The sequence below is a fragment of the Mauremys mutica genome, chromosome 1 (genome assembly GCF_020497125.1).
Source record: "Mauremys mutica isolate MM-2020 ecotype Southern chromosome 1, ASM2049712v1, whole genome shotgun sequence".
Lineage (NCBI taxonomy): Eukaryota > Metazoa > Chordata > Testudines > Geoemydidae > Mauremys > Mauremys mutica.
In genome coordinates this window covers 108,352,909-108,368,659 of record NC_059072.1, presented here as the reverse complement: position 1 = coordinate 108,368,659, position 15,751 = coordinate 108,352,909, and the positions used below count along the sequence as shown (strand labels likewise).

Sequence of the window (15,751 nt, the reverse complement as noted above, 5' to 3'; positions counted from 1 at the left end):
ATAATATATCAGAATACGCTATGTCTCCCTTAGTGAAAGCAATACCACAGCAGGCTTACAGAAGTGTGATTCAAATGACACTGGCTCATATACCAGATGCAGGACTGTAGGAAGCCTGAACAAAGCAGGCAACCATAAGAGTCTACTGTCAAAAAATTGAATGGCTGACTGATGAAGGCAGCAGCTAAGAAATGACAACCTTGCACAGCAAACCATATTGGTCTATCATCAGGAATTCCTTTCAAATATTCCCATTGCATTGCTCTAGCAGCACCATACAGGGTTACTTAGAATAAACAATCAGTCCTTACCTGATAGAATTGATTATTTCAATAGGAGCATATGGGAGCAGTTGTGTCAATATTTTTCATAATTTGGAGGAAAGGGTAAGTGTGCCAAGAAAGAGGAGATCATGTGTGTCTATAACTACCCTCTAGACAGGAATCTGTTAATTAAACACTGATGGTATCTGTTGTTTCTTCCTCCTCTTAGAATGGGGTCATGATCACTATTTCTGGGAGCCACTTACACACCCCTAAAGAAACTGATCTTGCATTATTCGCATACCCAGAACTCCCAACTTGAAATCAGTGGAGGGTATGGCTGCACTCAAACATTGCAAAAGTAGATTTTTGTAAAGGAGTTTCTTTTGTTAATGCAGAATTTACAAGATTCATAGATTTTTTTTTTCTAAGGCCAGAAGGGGCCATTACAACAATCTCATCTGACCTTCTGCATAGTAGAGGCCAAATAACTTGTTGGTACTTGAAAAGCAAAAGTGTTCCATTGATAATAAATGCCTTTAGTCAAACAGTGCACTGTAGGTGCACCAACATATCCTCAAAGACTATTAAGTTCTTAAGACAGTGTTATATATTCATGTATTCCTTTTCCTTCTCAAGGTAAAATACCCCTAAAATGGTTTCGTGGGTGTGGTTTATTGGCCTTTTATGCTTTCGTACGGCCTACATTTCAAGTAAACCTATTATAGTGGTTTGTTCAAATGAATGTTCTACTGAGCACTTAATCCTGATGAAGGAAGATCGTTTTTGCCTTTCTCATTTTACTTTACATTTCCTCATTTTACTTTACAATTGAGTATGTTGATCCAAGTTTTATATCCGCTTCAGGTTTAAAGATTACCTTGGGCCTATTTTAGAATAGGGATTGTGAATGACAGTGGGAAATTGACTAACATTGTTCTTATTGCAGCAGGCTGAGTTGTATTTTCTTGTTCCCCAAAGCAGAAAGCATAAAACACCTTAATCCATAGTCCATTTTTACGGGAATTTTGTAAGCTCTTTGTGTCAGGAACTGGGTATTTCTCCATGCATTGTACTGAGTCGGGCACATTTGGTGCTCAACAAATAGCAATACCTCTTCATCGTGTGGATTGTCAGATAACAACAGCATCCAAACCCAAATCACACAACAGGATGAAATACAAAGCTTGTAGCAGCCATTTTCATTTAAATGAGAAATCACAAGTAGAATTAGCAATAGAATTCAAGAATGATGACACAGAATTAATTAAAACATCCACAACCATCCCAAAGAAGTTTGCAACCTTTCTTCAGCAAACTTTTCCTGTGTTCTTCTTACCCAACTCCTATGACACAGTCCCAAGAAGATTCCATAACCCATTGCTCCCACTTCGACTCCTTTAGTGTTTTATACATTTCTTCTTTGAATCTCCACTTCAAAGAAACGAGCCTTCTGGTCCAGTAGGACTGTCTGGCGGTCTCTTTGGTGCCCATCAAGTTCACTATTTTTTTTATCAAGTGTCCCTATTGATATGGTTTGTTCTCTTCATCTACAATTTAAACCTCCTATATTTAATCTTATAAATGAACATCTTTCTACTTATTTTAGTGCTTACAGGTAGTGAACACCAAGGTAAGGTTGTACTGTGCCTCCCATTCTAACCCCTCCATAACTCCCCCACTTCCTCAAACATATGGCCCTTGGGCTGAAATTGTCCATACTTGGTCTGAGTTCTGAGATGGATTTTTCACTGAAGTTTGAGAAAAATTAGTCCAGGTTATGCAAGAGTGAAAAAAAATGGCTAAAGGTAGGAACTTCAAACTTGTATTGTTTCAATGTCCACAGTGAGAAAAAAAAATACTATTGGCTGAGTAATTTTTTTTAAGTTATGCATGTTTAAAATCTGCATTTCCTTCATAAGACAATTTCACCATATGACATTTAGACGTCTCTAGTCATTCTTTAATCTCCAGTGTGTTGGAATTAGAGATGTATTTGATGAGGAACACTAAGGACTAAAATAAGTGAACTTGGTGTGGAAAGATATCAGTTATGCCTCCCTATCTGTGATCAGCTCCCTGTGCTCCCATTTTTACATTCCCATCTGTGTTGTTCATTTGTTCCTTGATGCTGCCCTTCTTTTAGCTCTCCTGCTTGGCACATCCGCTGTCTATCTTTAGCCATGCCACATTCCTGGACACTGCTTCCTACTTTTAGGGAAGTGCTGGCACTACTAGCCTTTTGGCAGAGGAGAAGTTGGGTTGGTATCTGCAGTGAGGGGCTCCAGTACAGAATGGCTGAGTTAAAGAATTCTCAGGAAAGAATTCTTGATTCCTTCTTGATCCCAGTTGACTCCAATGTGCAACTAAATCAGCACATATAGACCCTTCTGATTTCAGATTATTGCAGTATGATCCACCTGGGCTCCTTTATTGAGCTAATGGTTTCTAATCACAATTGCTGAAGAACACCGATCAGTTCAACTACAAAGCATATTGTTTGACTTCCTCAGGATAATATGTGTTTAGCTGTACTGTAGTCTTGCTGCACACTACACTGAGATCTCAGTTTATGGATCACATCTAGGATTGAGATTTGTTCCCTATCCCCCTCTTCCTTTATCAATAAGCTTTTTTATGCTGATAAAAATTACTTCTCCACTAGGCTGAGCCAACCAGGATGTGCAACGTGCAGCTGCAGCCCTCTTTGTTGTGTGTGGTTGTTTTCCTATTTACATGAGAAAATGAGAGCAAAAAGGAAGCAAAAGGCCCCATAACATCATTTATTCCTTCTAAAGGAGTCTCAGTAATTAATTTGATGCTGAATTTGACAGCCTCACAGCATGCAACATTGTATCACCAATGACCTTTTATTTTCAGTTGTATCTGAACTCCTTCCTCTCTAATTTTCATGCACAGAGCTCAGTAGATGTGATTAGATGGTCTTTAATATTCCACTACCCCAAATCTGACAGAGGTCATGTTCCTGTTGTCCTTTCTTGACTTTGGCAATGAAGGGAAGGGGAAAAGGTCCAAGGTTGGTTCTCAGCTCTCTTTCTTTGTCACATCCTTTATTTTGACATAAAAGTTCTTTGTTATTTGTAGCAATTTGAGCTTAAAATAATACATTTCACTCCATTGAGATTCTTGGAGTTGGAGTTGGAGAAAAAAGCTTTAGATAATGGTTTCATAGGAGGCTTTTAAGCACGCTGTAGAAAAATGAATGCCTGCAGTTTATTCTCCATAAAATGTTTGACCCACCGTAAAGTAGTGGGTACTAAACTGTTCTGTATTACTCTCTTTGATGTTCAATCTTACTGCTATTAAGAGGTCACCCACAATATTTTTTGGGACATACAGATCTCTGCCCTTCTTTTGCATGCTACTGAATCAAACTATTGCAGGTTTCACATTTTGTGCATTGTTATATTTATATTTACCAACAGTAGACTTTAAATATGTAAAAATACCGTACAGGATATGTGTTGAAGTGTTTCAGATTTGTCAAGAGGAGAAATCACCCATTTTTTTCTGATAGAAAAGTACTATTTAATGGATAATTATGTTTGTGCTATAGAACTCTATATAATCGGTTTGAAAAACAAACACACAAGAAATCCTGTAGAAGTGACATTACTCTCTGAAATTCAGAGACTAGCTGAGGCCAGATCCCCAGCTTATGTAAATCAGTGTAGTTCCATTGGAGCTATGCTTATTTACACAAGCTGAGGATTTGGATCTATAGGTTTTAGATTTCATTACTATTAATGACTAATTAATTTATTAATTACTATACAGCCTTTGCATAAAGAATAACGCAGTGACCTGGGAAGGGTTTTTGTTTAAATAAAAACCTGTTTAAAGGGTTTTAAATCACAAAGAGGTTCAATTCTCTAAGGTAATGAGTGTCTCAAAGGGGCTCAGCATGTTCAAATCTCATTAGCATCAGGGGAGATAGATGGCACTGAGCATCTGTCAGGAGGTGCTTAGTACCTTGCTAGATCAGCTCACAAGTGATGAAAAATTCACATAGCTTTTATTTTTTCATTTCCAGTTGTTGTTTTTGGTTTTTTAAAGAATTGTTTCTTAGCTCGGGTACTAATTTTGCAGTTAGCCTGCTTTTCTAAAGTATATCAGCAGCCTATTCAACCAAGCCCTAATAATGCCTCACTTGTCTCTAGAGCGAGGTTGATTGTAGACTTGGACAGTTTTTTAAAAATCCTTTCTTCTCCTTGTCTTAAATTAAATATTTAGGTCAATGGAATACATTCAGAAAAGAGAAGTCATATGGACAGAAAATGACAATTCCTTCTATGCTAGTTACCTGTTGACTAAGTGTTTGATTCTGTAACGGGGTTCTGGACTCAGAATTTTATTGTGTGTAAGATACAATTTTATGTATACATCGTGATAAATAATTAACTTTTTTGTTTAATTAATCCACAAATATATAGATAAAAATTCAACTGTACAACATAATCCTGCTTTTCAAAGGAATCTGTCAAAATTAATTCATTCAAAATTTTAACATACCTTCAAAACACTGGGCTAGATTCACCAGTAGGCTCTGTTTGCTTTCTACGGTGATGAAAAGCAGCCATAAACTTGGCTTAACCAGCCAGATCAGATCATTTTTGGCTGGTCTATGTAATTGGAGCAACACAAAGCAGCTGGAGCATGCTGATGAATCTGGTCCAACATTTTAAAAATATTGTCCTAACTCTGGAAATCCTCCAAATTCACAAAACTGAGGTAAACTACAAATTACTTTCTTGGATGTGTCATGGGCAAGAGGGTCTTGGTCTGAGTTTCTCTGTGATCCCCTGAATATGCATAAAATATATTTGTATGTGCAGTGAATGCATTCATGTTTATGGTCTGAATTCATATGCGCAAGTTGCCTTATCTATTTTTATACACAGACAAGCTATTGACATTTACAGGATTCCTGCAACATTAGTTTAATGTATCTTACACTGTTTATAGAAATTATTTTAATCAATTTTTTCAGGGTTATGAACTGTAACTAAATCAGGTGCTACATACAAAAAGGATAATTTAGACGTCTTTAATTTAATGTTATTACCCGTGTCCATTTTTTGTTCTGTGTTTCTCTGTTTTCTGTTATTTTTGTAATGAACCATTTGTGTGTGTATAATTTGTTTTCACTGTTTAATGTGTGGGGTTAGAGCATACATCTAGAAATAGCTATAGATCCTTGCTATTAGGTCTACATGTTCTACATCTGATATGCTCACTTAACTAAGCTTAATGAGCATTATGCATTTACATCACTCCTACTGTGGTACATTGTCCTTGTGAAAGCTACTACAAAACTGAAGAGAAGTATCATTGCCAAGGACTTTAGCTGGCTGTAACTGATCAAGAAATCAGCTGGCTAAATGTACTTTTACCTCTTGGTGCCACTGTGAATAGGACCACTTTGCTTTATGCTTTTTCTCTGTTATGTTTAGCTTCCTAATTACCACAGAGAAGACCGATGGCATACATTTCATAAAGGTCAATATCATTTAACTATTATGATGACATTAATTTACTGCTGTGCCACTGGTTGTATTCGCTTCTCTTTGTATTTTCTCATTACGTTTTTAAAGTGCGTTTAAACCCCCACTCCTTATGAAGATATGTTGCCAGCTACAAAACAGAATTAAATAAAGAAATAAAGGATTGCAGTGAAGTCCATGTCTTAAGGCTGAACATTATCAAGAGGTTATTGACTTTTTTCCATGTGTATAAAAATTGTTACCTGGTTATTAGATTGAATTTGTCTCATTTAAATAACAAATTTTAGCAACTTCTGTTGGAAGTTCTTGATTAGAATCCATTCGACTTTAAGCTGTTTCCAACCAAGTGTATAGGCAGGTAACACATCACACCTTTAAAAAATGTATTACCAGTACTCTTGTTACTTTCCATAAAAAGATTGTGTTCCTGAATCTACCATCCTCAATTATCTGAAACAATTATTGACACGTCTTCAAAATTCCTTTAACAAATACTGTCTGTCTTTATGTTCTATGAAAAGGTTTAATGCAGTTTCATGAGTTACTGATTTTGATCACCAATAATACCTGAATATTAATTATTGTGCTAGTCATCTGAAAACGTAAGATGGTGCGGAAGGGAGTCTCCGCTTGTTTAAGTTAGTGAAGCAGGGATTTTTTTATCTCTGTTGCAGAACTATTTCTTGGGAGGTCGTCATCTAATCTCACCAGTAACTTCTGTTATCAAAATGAACATATTCATTATTGTAGATATATTGCTGTTTTGGGCTGTGACGGTTGCCAACTGTGCATTTAGAGCCTGTTCCAAAGCCTACCAAAATCCCATTCACCTTGACTTCAGCAGGCTTGGATCAGACCTTACTTGTACCCTGACATGGTACAAATTGTACCATGGCCTTGGCCATGTTTGCAGGCCAGAATGACCTTTGAAATGTATCCACCAGTCTTAAACTGAAAATTGATAACCTAGACAACAGTATCACAAGTGATATGTTTATAAGCCTTTTCCTTTTTGCTTTTGAAGCCTCTAAATGATATATCACATTTTTAATATAAGTGTGTACACGGTAGATGCTTGGATCTGTAGAAATGCTATTTCTGTGAACTGTATAACACCCTTAACATAATATCTTTTTAAGCTTCTGTCCATTCCCATTTCTGCTAATTTACTAACCCCTATTTAGCATTTCATTAGATTTAGTGAGGAATGATTTAAAAAATATCCCACAAATTATATTCATTATAAAAATGCCAAAGCATGACCTACAATAAAAAAGTCCATGGAAAGACCAGGGGGAGACTTTAATTGGGGCTGGCAGGTAATCCAGGTGTCAGAAGAAAGTACTGAATAAAACTAACTAAAAAATTATGAAAAATCAGCTGTCTGGTCTCCTGCTATGGGACAGCATGTTAAAAGGTGGGGAGGGAAGACAGAGAGAGGTGTAGTGAATTGAGAAGTGGAACAGACTTGGGGCGGGGGGACCAGCATGGCTTTTTTTAAAAGATTATTTTGAATGATGCTTTCAGATAGGTGAAAATGTTTCTATAGTGTTGGGCAATGGGTACAAGATTTTGATAAAATACAGATATAAAAAAGAATATAAGAACATATGACTGGTAGGGACCAACTGAGTTATTGAGTCCAATCCCCTGCTATCACAGGCAACCCAAGACAGGAAATATAATTAAAGAATTTAAATTTTCCATTGTTAAAAGGAAAAGAGCAAGAGGCCAGTGCAGATAAGACAGCATCAGCATCTCCTGCACTAGCATATCTCTTTGCCTTCCTTTGATATTATGATCATTCTCAGGGTTAGATTTTTCAGTTGATGTAAAATCACCTGGCCCTTAAGCTTGTGTAGCTGGGATAGGTTTGGCTCCCAACTTCTGGTTTACTTAATCTTTGTTTCCCCTGAGCCTTTCTTTACTAAATGCTGGCTTAGCAAAGAGAGGCCCGCACCTTCTCACCTTCATTCCTAAATCTTGGGTGAAAATTGGGTCCTTCTGTGCCACTTCTGCTGCCTCCCCTCAGACTTTTCCTATTGCTTTAATTTCTGTTCCCTGCATAAAGAACTCTAATGCAACCTGTCCCTCTCTTTGAACATTACCTGTTCATTAAGTTTCAAAACCTGTCCCAGCCTACACTGAGAGAGGGAGCAGTGACTGCTCAGTGAGTCATCTGCTAAAGGAATCTAGCATCCTGGAGCAGGATTCAAAGCAGTGGGGCACATTTCATTTCTGCTCAAAGCAGGAGCACTAAGAATATAAGAACAGCCTTACTGGGTCAGACCAAAGGTCCGTCTAGCCCAGTATCCTGTCTTCCGAGGGAATGAACAGAACAGGTAATCATCAAGTGAAACTAATAGGCAGCAGGTTTAAAACAAGCAAAAGGAAATATTTATTTACACAACACACAGTCAACCTGTGGAACTCATTGCCAGAGGATGTTGTGAAGGTCAAGACTATAACAGGGTTCAAAAAAGAACTAGATAAGTTCATGGAGGATAGGTCCATCAATGGCTATTAGCCAGGATGGGCAGGAATAGTGTCCCTACCTCTGTTTGCCAGAAGCTGGGAATGGGCGACAGGGGATGGATCATTTGATTCCCTGTTCTGTTCATTCCTTCTGGGGCACCTGGCATTGGCCACTGTCAGAAGATTTCTTTCTTGAGTGGTAACACCTAATTTCATATGTATAGTTGGGATGATGTTTTTCAATGTGAGTTACTTTGCATTTATCAACATTTAATTTCATCTGCCTTTTTGTTGGCCGGTCACCCAGTTTTGTGAGATCCTTTTGTAACTCTTCACAGTCTGCTTTGCACTTAACTATCTTGAGTAGTTTTGTATCATCTGCAAATTTTGCCCCCTTTTTCCAGATCATTTATGAATATGTTGGACAGTACTTGTCCCAGTACAGACCCCTGGGGACACCACTATTTACCTCTATTTATTCTGAAAACTGACCATTTATTCCTGCCCTTTGTTTCTGATCTTTTAACCAGTTACTGATCCATGAGAGGACCTTCCCTCTTATCCCATGACAACTTACTTTGCTTAAGGGCCTTTGGTGAGAGTCCTTGTCAATGGCTTTCTGAAAATCTAAGTACACTATATCCACTGGATCCCCCTTGTCCATGTGCTTGTTGACCCCCTTAAAGAATTCTAGTAGATTGGTGAGGTATGATTTCCCTTTACAAAAACCATGTTGACCCTTTCCCAACAAATTGTATTCATCTATGTATCTGATCATTCTGTTTTTTACTATAGTTTCAACCAATCTGCCCAGTACTGAAGCTAGGCTTACCAGCCTGTAATTGCCGGGATCGCCTCTGGAGTCTTTTTTTTTTTTTTAAATGGCATCACATTAGCAATCCTTCAGTCATCATTAAATGATAGGTTACATACTGCAGTTAGTAGTTCTGCAATTTCATATTTTAGTTCCTTCAGAACTCTTGGGTGAATACCATCTGGTCCTGGTGACTTATTACTGTTTAATTTATCAATTATCACTGTTGCATCTGGATAATGGTTGCTGCTTATAGGATAATGCTTGCTAGCTGGATGGCTGCATCTCCTAACCTATAAACCATGCCACCACTGGAACATGTTTTCTGGTGCTCTTGAGTGGGTTGAAGCATCCTTGCCTGTTTCTTACATAATGGGAGAAAAGAGGAAAATGGCCCCACCGCTTGGTTCAGCAGAGGTCAGGATTTAGCAAAATCTACATCATTTCCTACAGTTTTCTTTGCATTGCAGGGCTAAAATATCTGGAATTCTGTGTTTGCTAAAATCTCCATTGCGCTGGGAAATTACCTGGCTAAATGCTAAGAGGAAGAAAAAAACTGTAGTTGTAATGTTGCTTAGATGAAAGAGATCAGTAATAGTGTAGCAAGGGAAGCCTGAGATATTCCAGGAAGCAATTTAAACAGACTGATCCATAAAGCCATATATCTTTATGGTCAAACCAAAGTATAGCACTAAATTATTATTGTTAACAGTGCTTTATCACATTGTTCTGTGGTAGTCAGTAATACAGATGGCATCTTTCTAAATGCTTTTCTTTATCCCAGTAATGACATATTCTAGCCAGTCCAATAAACCAATCACCGGTTCTTGCTGATAAGAAGCCTTTAGTTTATCTAATGCTTTCCTTCCATGCTTGTTATGAGACTGCATCTTTTGTACATACTTCAAGAGTAAACACTTATTGAAACAGGCATTGGGGAGTGATGAGATTTACACCTGTGGAAGTTTCCCTGCATTGCTGATCTTAACCCAATCAGTACTGTGTGTGTTTCTACACCTTTGCTAAACTGGACGCAGTACTCCAGATGAGGCCTCACCAATGCCAAATAGAGGGAAATGATCACGTCTCTTGATCTGCTGGCAATACTCCTACCAAAATGCCGTTAGCCTTCTTGGCAACAAGGGCACACTGTTGACTCATATCCAGCTTCTCATCCACTGTAACCCTTAGGTCCTTTTCTGCAGAACTGCTGCCTAGCCACTCAGTCCCTAGTCTGCAGCAGTGCATGGGATTCTTCTGTCCTAAGTGCAGGACTCTGCACTTGTCCTTGTTGAACCTCATCAGATTTCTTTTGCCTAGTCCTCTAATTTGTCTAGGTCCCTCTGTATCCTATCCCTACCCTCCATTGTATCTATCACTCCTCCCAGTTTAGTGTCATCTGCAGACTTGCTGAGGGTGCAGTCCATGCCATCCTCCAGATCATTAATGAAGATATTGAACAAAAGCGGCCCCAGGACCAACCCTTGGGGCACTCTGCTTGAAACCGGCTGCCAACTAGACATGGAGCCATTGATCACTACCTGTTGAGCCCGATGATCTAGCCAGCTAGATACTCAATAAAAAATGTTGAATGGTGATTTTCTGCAGATAACATATTTAACATAAGTGTAATCTCCAGCATTGACACAATATTAATGAAGGATCATTGCAAGACTTGCCACACAATATCACAGTAAGTCAACCTTACTGCACTAAATCAAATAGTAGATTTGGTGCCATCTAGTGCTTGTCAGCCTTGTACCCGGAAGAAATACTATACACACTGTTGTGCTCCTACTGTACCACAGTCACTGCTTCCACTAAATTACTGATCAGCAAGCCCTGGCCCATGCATCTGTTTGTTAACATGTTTGTAATAAGGTCTGGCACCCATCAACTATTCTGCTCTCCTCTGTGACCATACTGGCTGGTTTTCTTAGAGCATTGTTTGGGGACCGTTACCAGCAGATCGATGGAAGTGATTATTCCCCTCTATTTGGCACTTGTGAGGCCACATCTGCAGTACTGTGTCCAGTTTTGGGCCCCCCACTACAGAAAGGATGTGGACAAATTGGAGAGAGTCCAGCAAAGGGCAACGAAAATGATTAGGGGGCTGGGGCACATGACTTATGATGAGAAGCTGAGGGAACTGGGCTTATTTAGTCTGCAGAAGAGAAGAATGAGGGGGGATTTGATAGCAGCCTTCAACTACCTGAAGAGGGGTTCCAGAGAGTATGTTGCTAGTCTGTTCCCAGTGGTGGCAGATGACAGAACAAGGAGCAAATGGTCTCAAGTTGCAGTGGGGGAGGTTTATATTAGATATTAGGAAACACTATTTCACTAGGAGGGTGGTGAAGCAGTGGAGGCAAAAGACATATCTGGCTTCAAGACTAAGCTTGATAAGGAGGGGATGGTATGATGGGATAGCCTAATTTTGCAATTAATTGATCTTTGACTGTTAGGGGTAAATATGCCCAATGGCCTGTGATGGGACACTAGAGAGGGTGGGATCTGAGTTACTACAGAGAATTCTTTCCTGGGTGTCTGGCTGGTGAGTCTTGCCCACATGCTCAGGGTTTAACTGATCGCCATATTTGGGGTTGGGAAGGAATTTTCCTCCAGGGCAGATTGGCAGAGGCCCTGGGGGCTTTTTGCCTTCCTCTTCAGCGTGGACACGGGTCACTTGCTGGAGGACTCTCTGCACCTTGAAGTCTTTAAATCACAAGTTGAAGACTTCAATAGCTCAGACATAGGTCAGGGATTTGTTACAGGAGTGGGTGGGTGAGATTCTGTGGCCTATGTTGTACAGGAAGTCAGACTAAGGTCAGAAGGGACCACCATGATCTTCTAAAGTGTGATTGTATGAGCACTGGAATGGGTTACCTAGGGAAGTGGTGGAATCTCTATCCTTAGAGGTTTTTAAGGCCCGGATTGACAAAGCCCTGGCTGGGATGATTTAGTTGGTGTTGGTCCTGCTTTGAGCAGGGGGTTGGACTAGATAACCTCCTGAGGTCTCTTCCAACCCTAATATTCTATGAGTGAGTAGTATCAGAGGGGTAGCCGTGTTAGTCTGGATCTGTAAAAAGCAGCAAAGAGTCCTGTGGCACCTTATAGACTAACAGACGTATTGGAGCATAAGCTTTCGTGGGTGAATACCCACTTCGTCAGACGCAAGTGGTATTCCCCCTCAAAAGCTTATGCTCCAATACGTCTGTTAGTCTATAAGGTGCCACAGGACTCTCACTTTTTAAGAGTGAGTAGGCTCTTCTCATCTTTTAAGTGTTACTTTTCTCATGCTGCCTTCTCTCTGAGGTAGCCAACAGCAATCATCCCAATTGAAATCACCACATCAAATTCCAGTTTGTTTTAATAAAAGCAGTGTTTCTTTGGCATAAGTTAGGAAATCAAGAGAAAAATCACAAATTTAACTGATGGTAGGAAATAAACTCAAATTGTTACATACCGAGACAAAAGCAGCACTAAGCTGTCCCAAACCTCGTGTTACAAAGTATGGAAATATTACCTATAACATAGATGAAAAAATATATTTCTCATCTTAAAGGCTGTTAAGATTTCTCCCACCTTTTCAGCTTAGAGTTTCAGAATGTCTTGGGAGTTTGTCTCATATCAGCAAGGTGAGTGTTCTCCCTTCCAAGCTGCCATTTTTCTTGACATATCACACTGGCCTTTGACTTTGGTAATGACGTATTTACCCAAATCAGAAACTTAGAGCAGAGGGAACAAATTGTTTCAGTAGATTTTGCAGCGTAAAACACTGCATTTCTGCCTATTGCACAGCTAGTGTTCAGAAGAAGGGGGGGGTTGTTTTTAAGAAAAGGTTTTCTTGCTCACTACTCTTGATTCATTCTGTTAGCCAGGAGTTACATTAAATCAACGTAGTCGTTGTTTTTGAAATCCCAGGAAAGAGAATAATTCATTCTCAGGTAAACGGAGACTGCTCCTGTTTTCAGGTGAACTATCAATAGCACGTCTCAGCAGAACATATTATCAAGTTCCTGCAAGATTTATGCAGCAAGTGCAACTGACGTTGGGTGGCATGACAGTAATGGGGTGGGTACTATGAAAATCTGAGCTTAGGAAATGAGACTTTTCTGCAAGTTCTGCAAAATGAAGGGATTCTTCCGTCTCAAGGGTGAGTTTTACATAAAACACCAAAACATCAACTTCACATTTTGCAATAAGAAATTCATTTTCTTCTTTTCAGGGATTGATCCTGCAAATCTTTATTCACACATTTGGCTTTCCTAATGTGAACCGTCCCTTTAAAATATTGTTTATATTTAGTGTTTGGCTCTTAATTTTTACCCGTGAGATTTTTATAGAAACATTTCATGAATTTTGAGTTACTGTAATCAGAAGACACCAGTCACTTATTTGCAGCACCACTCATGTTCTTCTTGATGCTTTTCTTGGTCTTGGATCCCTTGCTATTCTTGTTCCTTGATAATACCAAGTCACTCTTTATATAGACAGCTTGTTTCGTATATCCAACGACAGAATGTACAAAGGGAGTTCCATTATGCTGATTCTATAGTCGCATGTAAAATTTTCACTGAGGACATTGCTGACAGCAGCAAAACTGCATGCCCATTTCTCAGACATTAAAAACACAGCCACACGTGATAATGTTGATTGGATTCACCTATTTTATGGTCCAAAGGGCTGAACACACCTGTGACACTACGTGTGGTGCTTAGCCAGAGGAAGACAGAGCAGGAAAAGATTTAGAAGAGTGTCAGGGATCCACAGGGTCTGGTCTATGCCCCAGCCTGCCACTAGTCCCTTGGGAGTGACCCCTTTAGCATGCCAGGCCCCCAAAGATCCACACAGTTCACAGGGGCAGGCCGGCAGCCGCCGAGACTCCAAAACTGGACCTTTGGGTGCCAATGATCCCTGTTTCCTCTGGGGCTCCCACTCCCCGCAGCAAGTCCTGCAGAGCTGGGCTCCTGTGGGAGGCTTGTTCTTTATTCCTTCAGGACGCAGTGCTCCCAGTTAGTGTTTTCAGCAATGCCAAGCACTCTTTTCAAAGCAAAATAATCTATTGGTTACCTAGCATTCAGAATGTGAAAGTCCTGAGGTTAGCGTAGAGCAGGGGTTCCCAAACTTGGTTCACGGCTTGTTCAGGATAAGCCCCTGGTGGGCTGCGAGATGCTTTGTTTACCTGAGCATCTGCAGGTCCAGGCCGCTCACAGCTCCCAGTGGCTGCAGTTTGCCGTTCCCGGCCAATACAAGCTGCGGGAAGCAGTGGCCCGGCCCACACCACTTACTGCAGCTCCCGGTGGCCGGGAACGACAAACTGCGGCCACTGGGAGCTGCGAGCGGCCATACCTGCGGATGCTCAGGGAAACAAAGCGTCTCGCAGCCCACCAGGGGCTTACCCTGAACAGGTTGCAAACCAAGTTTGGGAACCACTGGTGTAGAGAAGCAAAGGTTAAGACGTTGTTCAGTCTAGCCAATGTGAGGGCTCTACCTAGCCGAGCTGCTGTAGAATCCACTTTGGCCCTGTCTCTGTCCCTTTGACTTTGGTTCCGGGGGGCGGGGTGCATGCTGGATCTCTGTGAGCACAGCTTTTATCACAGCCACCTAGCAACTTTCCCCTTTGTTCTACTGCTTGGGGCCTTTGCTCTGCTTCCTTGCAGAGAGGTGTGTGGGGTGGGGAGGTCTCCTTCCTCTTGGCTTTTGGTCACTAGGAGTGTGGGTCACTGGCCACTGGGGTTTCCATTGTCTCTCTGGATCCTCCATTCACATGTGTAGACTTTTATTCAGTTTGTTAATGACTCTGGTTTCCAACCAGGCTGCTGAGTCACCACCTTATCCCTTCTCTTCAACCTCAGTGCATAGCTATGCAAAGCCCCAAGGGAAACTGAGGCACGCACAGGCATCATAAAAAATATTACCAAAATTCCCACATTTTTCACAAAGAGTTTCTTGGTTTAACGGTATCTATAGGGCCAGTGTCAGTCCTGATGTAAGTGGGTGCAACTTAATTGAATTAACAGAATTTAAAGCTGTTCCACTAGGACTAAATTTGGCCCATGGCTAGCACTGGGCATTAGATTTGAAAGGAGAAAGTAGCTCTGGCCAGTCCAACAGTGAAGGAGAGTTGCTAGAATGATGAGAAGCTGTAGGGCTGACGAGGCCGAGTGGTGATGGGAGTTGTGCCTTTAGAGTTTCAAAGAATGCTATTCTGAACCATGCTGAACCTTTTATATATTGCCTATCACTAGTGCAGGGCTTTATACTGATGTCAATGGGAGTACTCCCACTGACTTCAGTATGAATTGGATTGGGGGATTCTCATACAAAATAGTCATTCTGTCCCTGTAGTGGTTGAAATCAACACTGTATTTGGCTTTCCTGGCAACAGAGACTTTAGGAATAAACCAGTCTGACTCTTGCATTAATCAGGTCATTGATGCTGATTTTAGGAGACTTATCATAAAGTAAAAATCTTTACTGCACCAGCAATAAGCAATGCCTGCATTTTATGGCTTAACTAATCTTTTATCAGTCCTGGGAGCTAGAGAGACTACACACTGATAGCCATTCAGGCATCACACAATGTAAAAATGTTTTTCACCAGTAGAACAGCCATCTTGCTGCATAAGACACCCCCCTACCAAGCTATACATTGATTTACCAAGAGAAAGCTC

General features: G+C 40.4%; 1 protein-coding gene across 11 annotated transcripts in view; it reads left to right on the top strand.

The window, feature by feature from the left end:
• BICD1 (BICD cargo adaptor 1) overlaps positions 1–15,751 on the top strand; it is a 303,349-nt gene that overhangs the window by 259,693 nt on the left and 27,905 nt on the right. The gene's annotated exons all lie outside the window — the stretch shown is intronic.